This window comes from Saccopteryx leptura, chromosome 10 (genome assembly GCF_036850995.1).
Source record: "Saccopteryx leptura isolate mSacLep1 chromosome 10, mSacLep1_pri_phased_curated, whole genome shotgun sequence".
Lineage (NCBI taxonomy): Eukaryota > Metazoa > Chordata > Mammalia > Chiroptera > Emballonuridae > Saccopteryx > Saccopteryx leptura.
Window position 1 is genome coordinate 40,607,572 of NC_089512.1, and position 18,120 is coordinate 40,625,691.

Sequence of the window (18,120 nt, forward strand, 5' to 3'; positions counted from 1 at the left end):
ATTCCTGTAGGGCTTCCTCATATTTTTAATTTGTGAGTCTCTCTCCTCTTTTTTCTGTATTATCTCTAGTTGCCTGTCTTCTATGTCACTAATCCTGTCCTCTATCTGGCCTATTCTATTAGCTAAGCTTGTTGCCTCGTTTTTCAGTTCATGTATTAAGTTTTACATCTCTGTTTGGTTCCTTTTTATAGTTTCAATTTCCTTGGTGAAGTACTCTTTTTGTTCATTAAATTGTTTTTTGAGTTCTCTAAATTAACTTTTTGTGCTTTCTTGTATTTCTCTGAGTATTTTTAGGACTTCAATTTTTTTTTTTGTATTTCTCTGAAGTTGGAAACGGGCATGCAGTCAGACGCATGCGCCCAACCAGGATCCACCTGGCACGACCATCAGGGGGTGATGCTATGCCCATCTTGGGGCATTGCTCTGCCGCAATCAGAGCCATTCTAGCGCCTGAGGCAGAGGCCACAGAGCCATCCTCAGCGCCCGGGCAAATGCTGCTCCAATGGAGCCTTGGCTGTGGGAGGGGAAGAGAGAGACAGAGAGGAAGGAGAGGGGGAGGGATGGAGAAGCAGATGGGAGCTTCTCTTGTGTGCCCTGGCTGGGAATTGAACACGACTCCCACATGCCAGGCCAACGCTCTACCACTGAGCCAACCAGCCAGGGTCTAGGACTTCAATTTTTAATTCTCTGTCATTTATCTCCAAGGTTTCCAAGCAATTGAAATTTTTTTCTATAGATTTTTCTCATCTATCTGAGCTACATCTCTGTCATTTGTATCCATGATATTTGATTTCTTTTTCCTTAATGGCATTTGAGAGTGATATTGGTAATAACACTAATAAAAATAATTAAAGTAACAAAATAAAAATAAAAAAGATACAGTGAAAAAATGAAAATTCTATAAGTGCAACAAAAACTACAGAGAACAAGGAGCAGCAACTGAGGAAAAATGAAGTAAAAACACGCAAAATGCCACAAAGAAAAATATGAATCCAAAATATAATAGTTTGTTGATTAATGATTGAATGAGAGAAAAAGAAGGAAAAAAAAACAAAAATAAATAAATAAAGATTTTTGAAATGAAACCCTCATAAAAAACAAGAATGAAAAATGTAAAGCTATGGATAATGAAGTTCAAAAGGAAAAGAAAAGAATAAAAAGGAAAGAAGATAAAATGACCAAAATGTAAAAAAGATTGTTATAAAAATGTAATTTTGAGAGTAATGGCGCTGTAGGAAGCGATATCGATAAATCTCCCCCAAAACTCAACAAGATCTTCAACCAGAAACAGAAAAACCTATCCTTGGAGCCTCCAGATGTTTCGCAATACACCCGAAGGTATGGTCGAGCAAAAAATTGGCTAAATATATATTCAAACCCCTAAGGAAATACGAAGTAAGAAATGCTCTGCCTTCCTCACTAACCTAAATAGGGCTGCTTTCACTGGGAACTGAGAATATAGAAACTGAGGCAGGCAAAGGAGGTGAATAGATCCAGGCCACAGCACAAACGGCCGAACCAGGCTGTGGCACGGAGATCCAAGCCGAGGAAAAACTGTTCCTGTGGCAACCCGGTCAATACAAGCTAACACTCGCACCAAACCCAGACAAAGAAAGACAAGTGGGGCAGCCATTTTTCCTGATCCCTTGGTCGGCACACGCAGATAGTGGGCGAGAGATTCCTTCCAAAGCCCCAGGAGTGGGCGCCTGTGTTATACCACAGAGAGGCAGAGTCAGAGGCCTTTGTGTGGGCTGAAAGCGGAATCTCTGGGCTGCCCCAGCGCCCTGAAAAAGCCGCGCACAGGGAGGGAGCAAGAACTAATTCCAATGCTGGAACTTTTCCGTGCGGGTGGGGGTTTCACTCAGAGGGTGAGGCGGCCGGCCAGATATCCTGGTATGCGCATGCAGATAGTGAGCGAGAGATTCCTCGGAGCAACTCGGCAGTGTGCGCCTGTGTTATCCCACAGAGGGGCAGACTCTGGGGCCTTTGTGTGGGCCAAAGCGGAAACTTGGGCCGCCCCAGCGCCTTGAAAAAGCCACACACAGGGACAGAGAGAAAGCCAATTCGAACACTGGAACTTTTCCATGCGGGCGGGGGTCTCACTCAGAGGGTGAGGCAGCCGGCCTGATATCCTAGTCTGCGCGCGCAGATAGTGAGCAAGAGATTCCTTCAAGTGCCTTGGCAGTGTGCGCCCGTGTTATCCCACAGAGGGACAGAGTCAAGGGCCTTAGTGTGGGCCAAAAGCGGAATCTCGGGCCGCCCCAGCACCTTGCAAAAGCCACGCACGGGGACGGAGCGAGAGCCAATTCCAACGCTGGAACTTTTCCGTGCAGGTGGGGGTTTCACTCAGAGTGTGAGACTGCCGGCCTGATATCCTGTTCTGCGCATGTAGATAGTGAGCGAGAGTTTCCTCCAAGAGCCCTGGGAGTGGGCGCCTGCCCGTGTTACTGGACAGAGTGGCAGAGCCAGAGGTCTTTGAGTGGGCAGAAGCCCTGCCTGATTATGCTAGCAGGTCTGACTGACGGAGCCTTACCCAGAGCCCTGTGCTGAGTGGGAATAGAGTGGGGAGTTGCCAGCTCTTTGAGCCTCTTACTATCCAGGCAGAGGCAGCAGCAACCCCATAGCTGGATTATCAGGCTACTAATTGAGGAAGGAAAGACTAGGAGAGAGGCTCCAGGAACACGGACTCTCTCACTGTCAGAGCCTATAAATGCTAATGAGCCTCGACTGCCAACGAGACTAAAGCACAATACATGACATTGCCATAGAGACTTAGCAACTGCAAACTTCTACCTGAGCGTGCCAAAGGGGCAGAACCCGAGGTACAGAGTCACCGAACAGGAAGAGGGAGAGAAAAGAAAAATCAAGAAGATAACCTCTCAAAATCAAGAATAATCTGCAGACTTTATAACCTATCCCATTTTATTATATTTGTTCGTTTGTTTCTCTTATCTTCATTCTTGATTTTATTTTTCCTCCTCCAATTTGGTCATTTAACTCTCTGCCGGTCTTACTCTCTCCTCTCCTTGAACTACACTCCCCATAAGTGTTACATCTCACATTATCTTTTCTTTCCTCTTCCTTTCTCTCTATGAGGGTTGGACTCCAAAACCCTTAACATTCTCTCTCTCTCTCTCTCTCTCTCTCCTCTTTTTTCTTCTTTAAGTGGTTCCCTCTTTTTTTTTCTCTCTCTCTCTTTCTTTTCTCCCTCTATATTAGTTTCTTTCTTTCTCCTTTACGTCTCCTCTCATTCAAACCTCAATAACGAACAAATTATCTTATCTGGGACTCATACTTCTGTTTGTGGCATTTTGGGGGGTTTTTACTTTACCTTTTTAACTCACTAACAGTGCTCCCATTCCTGGCTCTCCATTTTATCTAGTTCTTGTTTCACCAAATACAGTAGTAATTTTTTTATTTGTCCCCCCATTTTCCTGTTTCCCTCTTATTCCTCTAATAATAACTCTCAGTCAACCAACACCTAAAAGCAAATCATTTTATTCTTGACCCAAATTTTTTCCTTATTTGCTTTTTGTGGGTCCATACCCCCTTTTTTTTCTTTTTTTTTTTTTGCCCCTTTATTACTTCTCCCCAATTCAGGCCCTCCATTACAGGCATTGTTTGTTTTATTTAGTACAATATAACTCACAGTTCACCACAAGATTTTCTCAAGAAAGAGGGGAGAGGAGAGGAGAGGAAAAAAGGAGGGGGGAATAATTTCCTTTTTTAAAATTTTTATTTTATTTTATTTTTCTTTATTTCATTATTAATTTTTAGAAAAAAACCACTCTTTTCGATTTTTTATTTTTTTAACTTTTTATTCTTTATTAAATCTCATTAATACTATCAACAAAACCACCCTCAGATGCCACTAAGGAAGAGAAAATCGAATATCATGGACACAAAAGAAAAAGAGGTAACACAGCTAGATGAGGAAAAATCTGTGGAGAAAAAATTTAATATATTGGAAACCTTGGAGCTAAATGACAGAGAATTTAAGATAGAAATCCTAAAAATCCTCCAAGATATACAAGAAAACAAAGAAAGGCAATTCAGGGAGCTCAGAAAATAACTCAATGAACACAAAGAATATATTTCCAAGAAAACTGAAACTATAAAAACAAATCAAAATGAGATGAAAAACTCAATTCACGAGCTGAAAAACAAGGTAACAAGCTTAGCTAATAGAACAGGCCAGATAGAAGAGAGGATTAGTGAAATAGAAGACAAGCAACTTGAGGCACAACTGAGAGAAGAAGAAAGAGACTCAAAAATTAAAAAAAAATGAGATAGCCCTACAGGAATTATCTGACTCCATCAAAAAGAATAACATAAGAATAATAGGTATATCAGAGGGAGAAGAGAGAGAAAACGGAATGGAGAACATACTCAAACAAATAATAGATGAGAACTTCCCAAGCCTGTGGAAAGAACTAAAGCCTCAAATTCAAGAAGCAAACAAAACTCTGAGTTTTCTTAACCCCAACAAACCTACTCCAAGGCACATCATAATGAAATTGGCACAAACCAACGACAAAGAAAAAATTCTCAAGGCAGCCAGGAAAAAGAATACAACATATAAAGGAAGGCCCATTAGATTATCATCAGATTTCTCAACAGAAACTCTATAAGCTAGAAGAGAGTGGACCCCAATATTTAAAGTCCTGAAAGAGAGGAACTTTCAGCCACGAATACTATACCCATCAAGGCTATCCTTCAAATATGAAGGAGAAATAAAAACATTCACAGATACAGAAAAGATGAGGGAATTTATCATCAGAAAACCCCCACTCCAGGAATTACTAAAGGGGGTTCTCCAATCGGATACAAAGAACAAAAAACAAAGAAACAACAAAGCCACAAGTAAAAGCTTCAAGAAGAACACAATAAAACCATATTTAAACTGTGACAACAACAAAAAGAAAGGGGGGGAGAGGATGGAGATTAACAGTAGCAAAGGACAATGGAGTGCAAAATTACTCACATAATAGTGCGCTACACTGAACAGGGTAGGAACCCTTTTCATTACTTAAAGGTAACCACCATTGAAAAAACCACCACAGAAGTACATGAGATGAAAAAGATAGCAACAGAGGAAAGATGTATGGAATACAACCAAATAAAAACAAAAGATAGAAAAACGAAATAGAAGGATCAAACAAGACACAAAACTAACAGAAAGCAAGATATAAAATGGCAATAGAGAACTCACAAGTTTCAATAATTACACTAAATGTAAACGGATTAAACTCACCAATAAAAAGGCACAGAGTAGCAGAATGGATTAAAAAAGAAAATCCAACTATATGCTGCCTACAGGAAACTCATCTAAGTAACAAGGATAAAAAGAAATTCAAAGTGAAAGGCTGGAAAACAATACTCCAAGCAAATAACGTCCAAAAAAAAGCAGGCATAGCAATACTCATATCTGATAATGCTGACTACAAGACAACAAAAGTACTCAGAGACAAAAATGGCCATTTCATAATGGCTAAGGGGACACTGAATCAAGAAGACATAACAATTCTTAATATATATGCACCAAACCAAGGAGCACCAAAATATATAAGACAGCTACTTATTGACCTTAAAACAAAAACTGACAAAAATACAATCATACTTGGAGACCTCAATACACCGCTGACGGCTCTAGATCGGTCATCCAAACAGAGAATCAACAAAGACATAGTGGCCTTAAACAAAACACTGGAGCACCTGGATATGATAGACATCTATAGGACATTTCATCCCAAAGTGACTGAGTATACATTTTTCTCCAGTGTACATGGATCATTCTCAAGAATTGACCATATGTTGGGCCACAAAAACAACATCAGCAAATTCAGAAAAATCGAAGTTGTACCAAGCATATTTTCTGATCATAAAGCCTTGAAACTAGAATTCAACTGCAAAAAAGAGGAAAAAAATCCCACAAAAATGTGGAAGCTAAACAACATACTTTTAAAAAATGAATGGGTCAAAGAAGAAATAAGTGCAGAGATCAAAAGATATATACAGACAAATGAAAATGACAATATGACATATCAGAATCTATGGGATGCAGCAAAAGCAGTGATAAGAGGGAAGTTCATATCACTTCAGGCATATATGAACAAACAAGAGAGAGCCCAAGTGAGCCACTTAACTTCACACCTTAAGGAACTAGAAAAAGAACAAAGACAACCCAAAACCAGCCGAAGAAAGGAGATAATAAAAATCAGAGCAGAAATAAATGAAATGGAGAACAGAAAAATCTATAGAAAAAATTAATAGAATAAGGAGCTGGTTCTTTGAAAAGATCAACAAAATTGACAAACCCTTGGCAAGACTTACCAAGGAAAAAAGAGAAAGAACTCACATAAACAAAATTCAAAATGAAAGAGGAGAAATCACCACAGACACCGTAGATATACAAAGAATTATTCTAGAATACTATGAAAAACTTTATGCCACTAAATTCAACAACCTAGAAGAAATGGATAAATTCCTAGAACAATACAACCTTCCTAGACTGAGTCAAGAAGAAGGAGAAAGCCTAAACAGACCTATTTGTAGAGAAGAAATAGAAAAAAACATTAAAAACCTCCCCCAAAATAAAAGTCCAGGCCCTGACGGCTATACCAGCAAATTTTATCAAACATTCAAAGAAGACTTGGTTCCTATTCTACTCAAAGTCTTCCAAAAAATTGAAGAAGATGCAATACTTCCAAACACATTTTATGAGGCCAACATAACCCTCATACCAAAACCAGGCAAGGATGGCACAAAAAAAGAAAACTACACACCAATATCTCTAATGAATACAGATGCTAAAATACTAAACAAAATACTAGCAAATCGAATACAACAACATATTAAAAAAATAATACATCATGATCAAGTGGGATTCATCCTAGAATCTCAAGGATGGTTCAACATACGTAAAACGGTTAACGTAATACACCATATCAACAAAACAAAGAACAAAAACCACATGATCTTATCAATAGATGCAGAAAAGGCTTTCGATAAAATACAACACAATTTTATGTTTAAGACTCTCAACAAAATGGGTATAGAAGGAAAATATCTCAACATGATAAAGGCCATATATGATAAACCATCAGCTAACATCATATTAAATGGCACTAAACTGAAGGCTTTCCCCCTTAAATCAGGAACAAGACAGGGTTGTCCACTCTCTCCACTCTTATTTAATGTGGTACTAGAGGTTCTGGCCAGAGCAATCAGACAAGACAAAGAAATAAAAAGCATCCATATCAGAAAAGAAGAAGTAAAGGTATCACTTTTTGCTGATGATATGATTCTATACATCGAAAACCCCAAAGAATCCACAAAAAGACTACTAGAAACAATAAGCCAATACAGTAAGGTCGCAGGATACAAAATTAACATACAGAAGTCAATAGCCTTTCTATATGCCAACAATGAAACATTTGAGAACGAACTCAAAAGAATAATCCCCTTCACGATTGCAACAACAACAAAAAATACTTAGGAATAAACGTAACAAAGAATGTAAAGGACTTATATAATGAAAACTATAAACCATTGTTAAGGGAAATCGAAAAAGATATAATGAGATGGAAGAATATACCTTGTTCTTGGTTAGGAAGAATAAATATAATCAAGATGGCCATATTACCCAAAGCAATATACAAATTTAATGCAATTCCCATCAAAATTCCAATGACCTTTTTAAAGAAATGGAGCAAAAAATCATCAGATTTATATGTAAGTATAAAAAACCCCGAATAGCCAAAGCAATCCTAAGGAAAAAGAATGAAGCTGGGGGCATTACAATACCTGACTTCAAACTATATTATAGGGCCACGACAATCAAAATAGCATGGTATTGGCAGAAAAATAGACACTCAGACCAATGGAACAGAATAGAAAATCCAGAAATAAAACCACATATATATAGTCAAATAATTTTTGATAAAGGGGCCAACAACACACAATGGAGAAAAGAAAGCCTCTTCAATAAATGGTGCTGGGAAAACTGGAAAGCCACATGCAAAAGAATGAAACTGGACTACAGTTTGTCCCCCTGTACTAAAATTAACCCAAAATGGATCAAAGATCTAAACATAAGACCTGAAACAATAAAGTACATAGAAGAAGACATAGGTACTAAACTCATGGACCTTGGTTTTAAAGAGCATTTTATGAATTTGACTCCAAAGGCAAGAGAAGTGAAGGCAAAAATTAATGAATGGGACTACATCATACTAAGAAGTTTTTGCTCAGCAAGAGAAACTGATAACAAAATAAACAGACAGCCAACTAAATGGGAAATGATATTTTCAAACAACAGCTCAGATAAGGGCCTAATATCCAAAATATACAAAGAACTAATAAAACTCAACAACAAACAAAGAAACAATCCAATAAAAAAATGGGAAGAGGACATGAGCAGATACTTCTCCCAGGAAGAAATACAAATGGCCAACAGATATATGAAAAGATGCTCATCTTCTTTAGTTACTAGAGAAATGCAAATCAAAACTGCATTGAGATACCACCTCACACCTGTTAGATTAGCTATTATTAACAAGACAGGTAATAGCAAATGTTGGAGAGGCTGTGGAGAAAAAGGAACTCTCATACACTGTTGGTGGGAATGTAAAGTAGTACAACCATTATGGAAGAAAGTATGGTGGTTCCTCAAAAAACTGAAAATAGAACTACCTTATGACCCAGCAATCCCTCTACTGGGTATATACCCCCAAAACTCAGAAACATTGATACGTAAAGACACATGCAGCCCCATGTTCATTGCAGCATTGTACACAGTGGCCAGGACATGGAAACAACCAAAAAGTCCATCAATAGATGACTGGATAAAGAAGATGTGGCACATATACACTATGGAATACTACTCAGCCATAAGAAATGATGACATCGGATCATTTACAGCAAAATGGTGGGATCTTGATAACATTATATGAAGTGCAATAAGTAAATCAGAAAAAAACAGGAACTGCATTATTCCATATGTAGGTGGAATATAAAAGTGAAACTAAGAGACATTGATAAGAGTGTGGTGGTTACGGGAGGAGGGGGGAGAGAGAGAGGGAAAGGGGGAGGGGGAGGGGCACAAGGAAAACTAGATGGAAGGTAACAGAGGACAATCTGACTTTCGGTGATGGGTATGCAACATAATTAACGATAAGATAACCTGGACTTGTTATCTATGAATATATGTATCCTGATTTATTGATGTCGCCCCATTAAAAAAATAAAATTATTAAAAAAAATGTAATTTTTTCCTGGGTTTGAGAGGTAGTTTCTTCTCTTTTTTTGGCAGGTGGTGCTGTAATACAGGTTTTGCCCCTGTGGGGTTCTTGGGGAGAGGTTTGCTGTTGTGTCGCTGTGGCAAGGACGTAGGCTGGGCCTCAGTTTGTTGGTAGGTGGGCCTTATTAGGGCTTGGAGGCTCTGGCAATGGGAATTTCAGTTTTCCAGGTGATCCTCTCCATGTCTCTCCCACCTGAGCTAGCAGCCTGCGGACTTAGCTGTGAATTTTGCCCCATCCTCTGCTTGCAGAGCAAGAGGCTCTAAGAGCAGCCACGTCCTTCCTCCAGTACCACTCAAAGTACAGTTCTGGGCAAGGCTGTGCCAACCAGAGCCACCAGCGAGAGCAGGCAGGGCTGGGAGCTGAATGCAGATCAAGCGCCTTTCTAAGTGCTCTTGGGCATGTCTACTACACCTCAGCGCTCCACGGGTCTAATCTCCATAGGCTTCTCCCTTGTGCACTGTTTGGTAGGCTGCAGCAAGCCATGTGAGCATCAGCCCCATGACTTCAGCAGTGCACACAGAGGCCTGCACCCGCCCACTTAGGCTTACAGTGCCTGTGATCTCAGTCAGAGCTGGGAATGCAGGAATGCGCTCAGAAGCCTGTATGAGCCTTGGGGAGGCACCCGCTCAAACATTCCCAGGCCCAGGAATCCTTGCCCTTACGCACGTCCAGTGCTGGTGGTCGTGGAGCTGGGAATGCACAAAGATGCTGGCAACAGTCCACACAGATGTCTATTGCTGATAATCTCGGGCTAGGCCCTCCAGCCCATGCATGTGTGTGCCCACGCCAGTGGTGCCATTCACACACCACCCATGATCCCGTGAGTGTGGAGCTGGGAGCACATAAAGCTGCTGGCACCTATGTGGGGTCCCGTGGGCACCCTGTAACCATAACCTTTGTCGGAGCCAGCTGCCCGTGCATGCCCCTCCTCCGTGATCTCAGGAAGAGCTGGTGTGTTCTTTTTTCTGCTTAAGCATCCACCCTAACTCATCTCCTTCCCCTCTGCCTCAGACCTTACGCTTTGCTTGGCTTTAGATGAAAGTGCTCCTTCCTCAGATCAGTGAGGGAAGTCAAATAAATACCCTGTTCTCCATCATATTTCCTTCAGAGTGGATTATATATTCAGCCACTTTTTTGCAGTGAGGGAAGTCAAATAAATACCCTGTTCTCCATCATATTTCCTTCAGAGTGGATTATATATTCAGCCACTTTTTTGCCCAATCATACCTTTGTCTGGTGTGTATGTATTTCAGGGCTCCTTAGATTTTTTTTCTGTCTTTAATTTTGAATTTGTTGAAATTTCAAGGGGATATATTGGGAGCACCCCTCACGGCGCCATTTCTCTGACGTCACTCCAGAATATGGTTCTTAAAAGCAGACATTTCAAACAGTATCACAGGGGGCAAGCCATCCAGCAAGTAGTTTGTATTTCAGGCTGAAACAATCTTATCCACGTCCCTTGACCCAGAACTTCGCAGTGTCATCCAACAGTTTTCTAGGTACTAAAAAATTAAAAAATTCTTTTCAAGGGAAAATCATTGATTACATGTAGGTCAGTGGTCCCCAAACCCCGGGCCGCGGGCCAGTACCGGTCCGTGGGCCATTTGGTACTGTTCCGCAGAGAAGGAATAAATAACTTACATTATTTCTGTCTTACTTATACTTAAGTCTGAATTATGTTTTATTTTTAAAAAATGACCAGATTCCCTCTGTTACATTCGTCTAAGACTCACTCTTGACGCTTGTCTCGTAAATTCGACAATTATATTTAAAAATACCACAGTTTTTACGCCGATCGCATAATTTTAATTTGTGCATTTATCCATTTCACCCTAAAGGCTGGTCCGTGAAAATATTTTCTGGCATTAAACCGGTCCGTGGTGCAAAAAAGGTTGGGATCACTGATGTAGGTAGTTCTTTTGTATATACTTATGCTAAATGTGTGGGTCTTCTAAGAATACAAATCTGATCTTTAGATGTTCACAGAATGATGGTGTGTGGTTTCTGTTTGCTATGATAACAAATTACCAGAAAGTTGGTGGATTAAAATAACACAGATTTACTATCTTGCAGGTTTGTAAGTTAAAGGTCTAACACGTGCATCACTGGGCTAAAACCAAAATGTTGGCTGGATGTGTTCCTTTCTAGAGGTTCAAGGGAAGGATCCATTTCCTTGTCTTTTCCAGCTTTAGAGGCTGCCCACATCCCTTGGCTCATGATTTCCTTCGATCTTCAATGCCACCAACAGCAGCTGATTCCTCACATTGCATCACTATGACCTTGCTTCTGTTGTCACATCTCCTTTGAGTTTTCTGTTTCTGTCTTCTACTTTTAAGAACTCTTGTGATTACATTGGATTCAACCTGATAATCCAGGATAGTCTCCCTATTACAGGGTCAGCTGATTAGCAGCCTTAATTCCACCTGCAACCTTAATTCTCCTCTGTCATGTAATGCAGTGGTCCTCAGCCTTTTTTGGGCCACGGACCAGTTTAATGTCAGCAAATATTTTCACGGACCGGCCTTTAGGGTGGGACGGATAAATGCACAAAATAATATTATGCGACTGGCGTAAAAACTGTGGTATTTTAAAATATAATTGTCGAACTTATGAGACAAGTGTCAAGAGTGAGTCGTAGACGGATCGTAACAGAGGGTATCTGGTCATTTTTAAAAAATAAAACATCGTTCAGACTTAAATATAAATAAAACAGAAATAATGTAAGTTATTTATTCTTTCTCTGCGGCCCGGGGGTTGGGGACCACTGATGTAATGTATTCACAGGTTCTGGGAATTAGGATGTAGATATCTCTGTGAGGGATGAGGGGTTGGGGAGCATTATTCTTCCTAACAAATATGGTTATTTTGTAGTGTAGTATAGAAGAAAGGAATGGGAAAGGCAGACCTGGATCTGAATCTTGTCCCTACCATTAATTGGTTATGTCATCCACTAACTTGCAAGTGATTCAATCTCCTAGAACCTATTTCCTCATATTAAAATGGAGATTTTACTTCCTAGAGTTGTTTTGACCTTTAAATGAAAAAATAAAGTTCCTAGTATATGCTTAGCATAGAAAAGTGGCTAAATAAACATAGCTATTATAATTATACAATTAGAGAATCTAGAGCCATATTCAGGAATAAACAATCCAAAAGAGCATTTGTGCTTGATATTTTCTGTGGTTTCATTTTTCCTTTAACTCTAATTAAATGTTTGCTCAAATCCTTTCAAAACCAGACAGTTTATACAAAACATAAATAAAGACACCCTTTTTTTCACTTTTAATCTCAGCTAGGTTCTTTCCACAGATACCTGAATGGAAAATAAGGAGACAAACATGAATACTCTTGATTTATCTCCTATTTGTTTTTTCACCCTTTTCCTCTGGCCATCAAAAACCATTTTTTCTTTTTCATTCAGCAAGAAGACTTCAAAGTTGTTATCTGTTCATTTTCACATATGTGGCTTTGTCTGTAATGGTTATAGATCTATTCTTGCATAAAGAATTGGTGGCAGTTGGACATCCTATTTGCCTTTCAGCTCTCAGAAAGCTGAAGTTAATGATTGACCTATTGTGTTCAAAGTCCATTGTTAGACCCATATTAACTAGCTATTAAAAGTGATGTTGTGTCCTGGCCGGTTGGCTCAGTGGTAGAGCGTTGGCCTGGCGTGCAGAAGTCCCGGGTTCGATTCCCGGCCAGGGCACACAGGAGAAGCGCCCATCTGCTTCTCCACCCCTCCCCCTCTCCTTCCTCTCTTTCTCTCTCTTCCCTCCCACAGCCAAGGCTCCATTGGAGCAAAGATGGCCCGGGCGCTGGGGGTGGCTCCTTGGCCTCTGCCCCAGGCGCTAGAGTGGCTCTGGTCGCAACAGAGCGACGCCCCGGAGGGGCAGAGCATTGCCCCCTGGTGGACAGAGCATCGCCCCCTGGTGGGCGTGCCAGGTGGATCCCGGTTGGGCGCATGCGGGAGTCTGTCTGACTGTCTCTCCCCGTTTCCAGCTTCAGAAAAATACAAAAAAAAAAAAAAAGTGATGTTGTAAAATATTAATGACATGGAAAATATTCACAATGTATTGATGAGTAAATGGAAAAGTTATAAAATAAGATACAGTGTTTGATACCATTTGGGGAAAAAATGCTCACAAATAGCAAAAGTCCTAGAGTAGGTCAGTAGCTATCTCTGGGTGGTAGAATTCTGAGTGATTTTCATTTTCTTTACTTTCCCACATTTCTGAATTACCTACAATAAACATATGTTGCTTTTGTAATAGGAATAAACAAAAAGTTGTTTTTTATTTAGAGATCTGATGTTGGTAAGTAGCTCCTGAGTCAGAAGCTTGTCCTGAGCAAGCCTGGGCAGCCTGATGAGGAACTATTGAATGCTTGTTGAAGGTGGACTCGCTTGACTGGGCCTAACTTTGAGGTGTGCACTGGGAAGCAGGGAAATAGCAACTGAAGTTCATTCTGGTGATGCTGAAAGATATGTATCTCCAGTACTCTTCTTAACTGATTGAGAATGGTTTAAGAAAAGCAGATACACATTGTTTAAGGAACAGTTCCAATTATGCCTGAGGGATTTAATGTTAAAGGAAATATGGGAGACCGAGCAGCAGAAATAGAGCTAGCAGTATAGTACAGAAGCCAAATACACAAATCGATTTATATTTGTATTTTTGTTAACAAAATTGCATCATTTAAAAAAGTCTATTAATTTACTTAACAAACACTTATTAAACACTTACCTCATGCCAAGCATTGTGCTAGGTGCTGCAAATATAATTAGTAATAACTAATTCTAATGCTTGTGGTGTTAAAACCCTCACATTCTAGTGAAAGAGAAAGACAAAAAACATGGTTGTAATTCAATGCAATAAATTCTATGATTGAAGCTATAATGAAAGCACTGGGGTGGGCAACTTATACAGATTGTAGTGGAAGGTAGCCTTGGAAAGTTTTCCAGAGAAGATGACATTTAATGCAGGCCTTGGAGAATGAGTAGAAATTTACCAAGTGAAAAAGCAGGAAGAGAGTATTCCATAAAGTAGGAATAGCATATGTAAAACCCAGAAACATAAAAAAGCAGGACATATTTAAAGAATTTCCTATAGTTTGAAATAGCCAGAACTTGTGTACATGTGGAGGACAAGCAGAACATGAGGCTGTGACAATTAGTTTTAGATGTCAACTAGGTTGGTCAAAGATTACTTTGGGCCTGACCTGTGGTGGCACAGTGGATAAAGCGTCAACCTGGAAACGCTGAGGTTGCCGGTTCAAAACCCTGGGCTTGCCTGGTCAAGGCACATATGGGAGTTGATGCTTTCAGCTCCTCTCCCCTTCTCTCTCTCTCTCTCTCCTCTCTATAATGAATGAATAAAAAAAAAAAAAAAAAAAAAAAAAAAAAGATTACTTTGGATGTTTTTGTGAAAGTATTCTTTGGGTGAGGTTTACAGTTACATTGGTTGGTTTGAGTAAGAAAGATTGCCTTACATAATGTGGGTGGGCCTCTTCCAATCAGTTGAAGGCCTAAATACAGCAAAAGGTACCCCTGAGTAAGAGAATTCTGCCCTAGACAGCCTTTGGATTTGAACTACAGTATTTTCTCTTCTCTGGTTCTCCCCACTACAGATTTTGGACTTGCTAGCCTCCATAATATGTGAGTAAATTCCTTTAAAAAAAATTATATATATATATCCTATTGATTGTTTCTCTGGATAATCTTGACTAATACAGAGGTTAAAGGCAGAGGATAGGGAGAGTTCTTCTGAATGTTTCTATAATTTGGATTATCAAAGGAAACTAGGTTTTCAGTTACCTAAGATTACCATTGATTGAGCAGCGATACCAAGAGAGTAGATATGGCTATCTGAGCCTATAAGATCCTTTAGATATCAGTAGTCTTTAAAAAATATATTTAAAAAATTTCCAATTATAGTTTACATTTAATATTATTTTGTACTAGTTTCAGGTGAACAGCATAGTGTTTAGACAAATATATAATTTACAAAGTGTTGTGTTCCCACTGATACTTCCAGTTCCCAATTGACACCATACATAGTTATTATAACATTATTGACTATATTTCCTATGCTGTACTTTACATCTCCATGACTATTTTGTAACTACCATTCTGTACTGTCAATCTCTTCACCCAGTCTCCCAAATCCCCTCTCCTCTGGCAACCATCAGTCTGTTCTCTGTATCTGTGAATCTGTTTCTGTTTTGTTTGTTTTTTTTTTGTATTTTTCTGAAGCTGGAAACGGGGAGAGACAGTCAGACAGACTCCCGCATGCTCCCGACCGGGATCCACCCGGCATGCCCACCAGGGGTGACGCTCTGCCCACCAGGGGGCGATGCTCTGCCCCTCTGGGGCGTCGCTCTGCCGCGACCAGAGCCACACTAGCACCTGGGCCAGAGGCCAAGGATCCATCCCCAGCGCCCGGGCCATCTTTGCTCCAATGGAGCCTTGGTTGCGGGAGGGGAAGAGAGAGACAGAGAGGAAGGAGGGGGGGGGGGTGGAGAAGCAAATGGGCGCTTCTCCTATGTGCCCTGGCCGGGAATCGAACCCGGGACTTCTGCACGCCAGGCCGATGCTCTACCGCTGAGCCAACCGGCCAGGGCTCTGTTTCTGTTTTGTTTGTTCATTCATATTGTTCTTTATATTGCAGATATAAGTGAAGTCATTTGGTATTGTCTTTCTCTGACTGACTTATTTCACTTAGCATAATACCCTTTAGGTCCATCCATATTGTCACATATATTAAGGTTTCATTCTTTTTTGTAGCCGAATAATATTCCATTGTATATGTATATAGCACAGCTTTTTAATCCACTCATATATATTTTTTAATTCATTGGTTTTAGAGAGAAAGGGAGGAAAAGAGAGAGGGAGAGATAGAGACAGAGAAACATTGACTGTTGTTCCACCTAGTTGTGCATTCATTGGTTGCTTCTTGTACCTGTCCTGATTGGGGATCAAGCCCACAACCTTGGTGCATCATCATGATGAGGCTCTAACCAACTGAGCTATCAGGCCAGAGCCCACTTATTTATTGATGGGCACTTGGGTTGCTTCTATAGCTTTGATATTGTAAATAATGCTGCAATTTGTTCGATTCTAGTCAGGGCACACAAGAGAAGTGACCATCTGCTTCTCCCTCCTCCCTCTCCCCCTTCTCTCCCTTTTCCCCTCCTGCAGCCAGTGGCTTGATTGGTTTTAAGGTGGTCCTAGGCACTGAAGATAGCTCCATTGGAGCGCACCAGTCTCAGGTGCTAAAAATAGCTCAGTTCTGGAGCATTGATTGGCTCCAGATGGGGTTGCTGGGTGGATTCAGGTTGGGATGTATGTGGGAGACTGTCTCACTATCTCCCCTCCTCTCACCTAAAAATAAAAACAAAAAATAACGCTGCATGCCTGACCAGGAGGTGGCGCAGTGGATAGAGCGTCCAACTGGGATGCCGAGAACCCAGGTTCGAGACCCCGAGGTCACCAGCTTGAGCGCGGGCTCATCTGGTTTGAGTAAAAGTTCACCAGCTTGGACCCAAGGTCGCTGGCTCGAGCAAGGGGTTACTCGGTCTGCTGAAGGCCCGCAGTCAAGGCACATATGAGAAAGCAATCAATGAACAACTAAGGTGTCGCAATGTGCAACGAAAAACTAATGATTGATGCTTCTCATCTCTCCATTCCTGTCTGTCTGTCCCTGTCTATCCCTCTCTCTGACTCTCTCTATGTAAAATAAATAAATAAATAAATAACGCTGCAATGAACATAGGAGTGCATATATTCTTTCTTTTTTTCTTTTTTAAAAGGACTATTCATTTTAGAGAGGAGAGAGAGAGAGAGAGAGAGAGAGAGAGAGAGAGAGAGAGAGAGAAGGGGCAGAGGAGCAGGAAGCATCAACTCCCACATGTGCCTTGACCAGGCAAGCCCAGGGCCTTGAGCCAGTGACTTCAGCGTTCCGGGTCGATGTTGTATCCACTGCACCATCACAGGTCAGGCCGCCTACAGGGGGTCCTCAGATTACAACACAGTTCCATTTCTACAACAGTGATGTAACCCAAATTTTGGTGTAAGTCTAAACACACCCTAGCCTAACTTACTTACCTATTTTAACACAGTTGTAAAATCATAATCTAGAACACAAAAACACAGCTAAGCCACAGAAAAAGGAAAAGGACAGAAATATACTGTATGATACATTGTACTGCAGTAACAGAGAAAATGACAAAAAATGAGTGTAAAAAAGTATGATGCTAATGCCTTAAGCCAAAACACTCATATCTCAATTTTTAAAGTTTTTATGGGCGTGAGCATCGAAAACTCAAAATGTCATGATGAGATTGTCGTAACCCGAGAACCTCCTGTACTGTATATTCTTTCAAATTAGTGTTTTGGGTTTCTTCAGATACATACCCAGAAGTAGAATTGCTGGGTCATAAGGCAGTTCCATCTTTAATTTTTTTTAATGGACTGATTTGAGAGAGAGAGAGAGAGAGAGAGAGAGAGAGAAACATCGTTTTGTTATTCCACTTATTTATGCTTACTGGTTGATTCTTGTATGTGCTCTGACCGAGGATCAAACCCACAATGTTGGCATAGCAGGAAGACACTCTAACCAAATGAGCTACCCGGCCAAGGCCTTTAATATTTTGAGGTAACTTCATACTATTTTCTACAATGGCTGCACCAATCTGCATTCCCATCAACAATGCACAAGTGTTCCCTTTTCTCCACATCCTCACCAACATCTGCTTGTTGATTTATTGATGATAACCATTCTGATAGGTGTGAGGTGATATTTCATTATGGTTTTAATTTGTA

General features: G+C 40.4%; 1 protein-coding gene across 2 annotated transcripts in view; it reads left to right on the forward strand.

The window, feature by feature from the left end:
- SLC35G2 (solute carrier family 35 member G2) overlaps window positions 1-18,120 on the forward strand; it is a 70,537-nt gene that overhangs the window by 27,313 nt on the left and 25,104 nt on the right. The window lies entirely within an intron of this gene.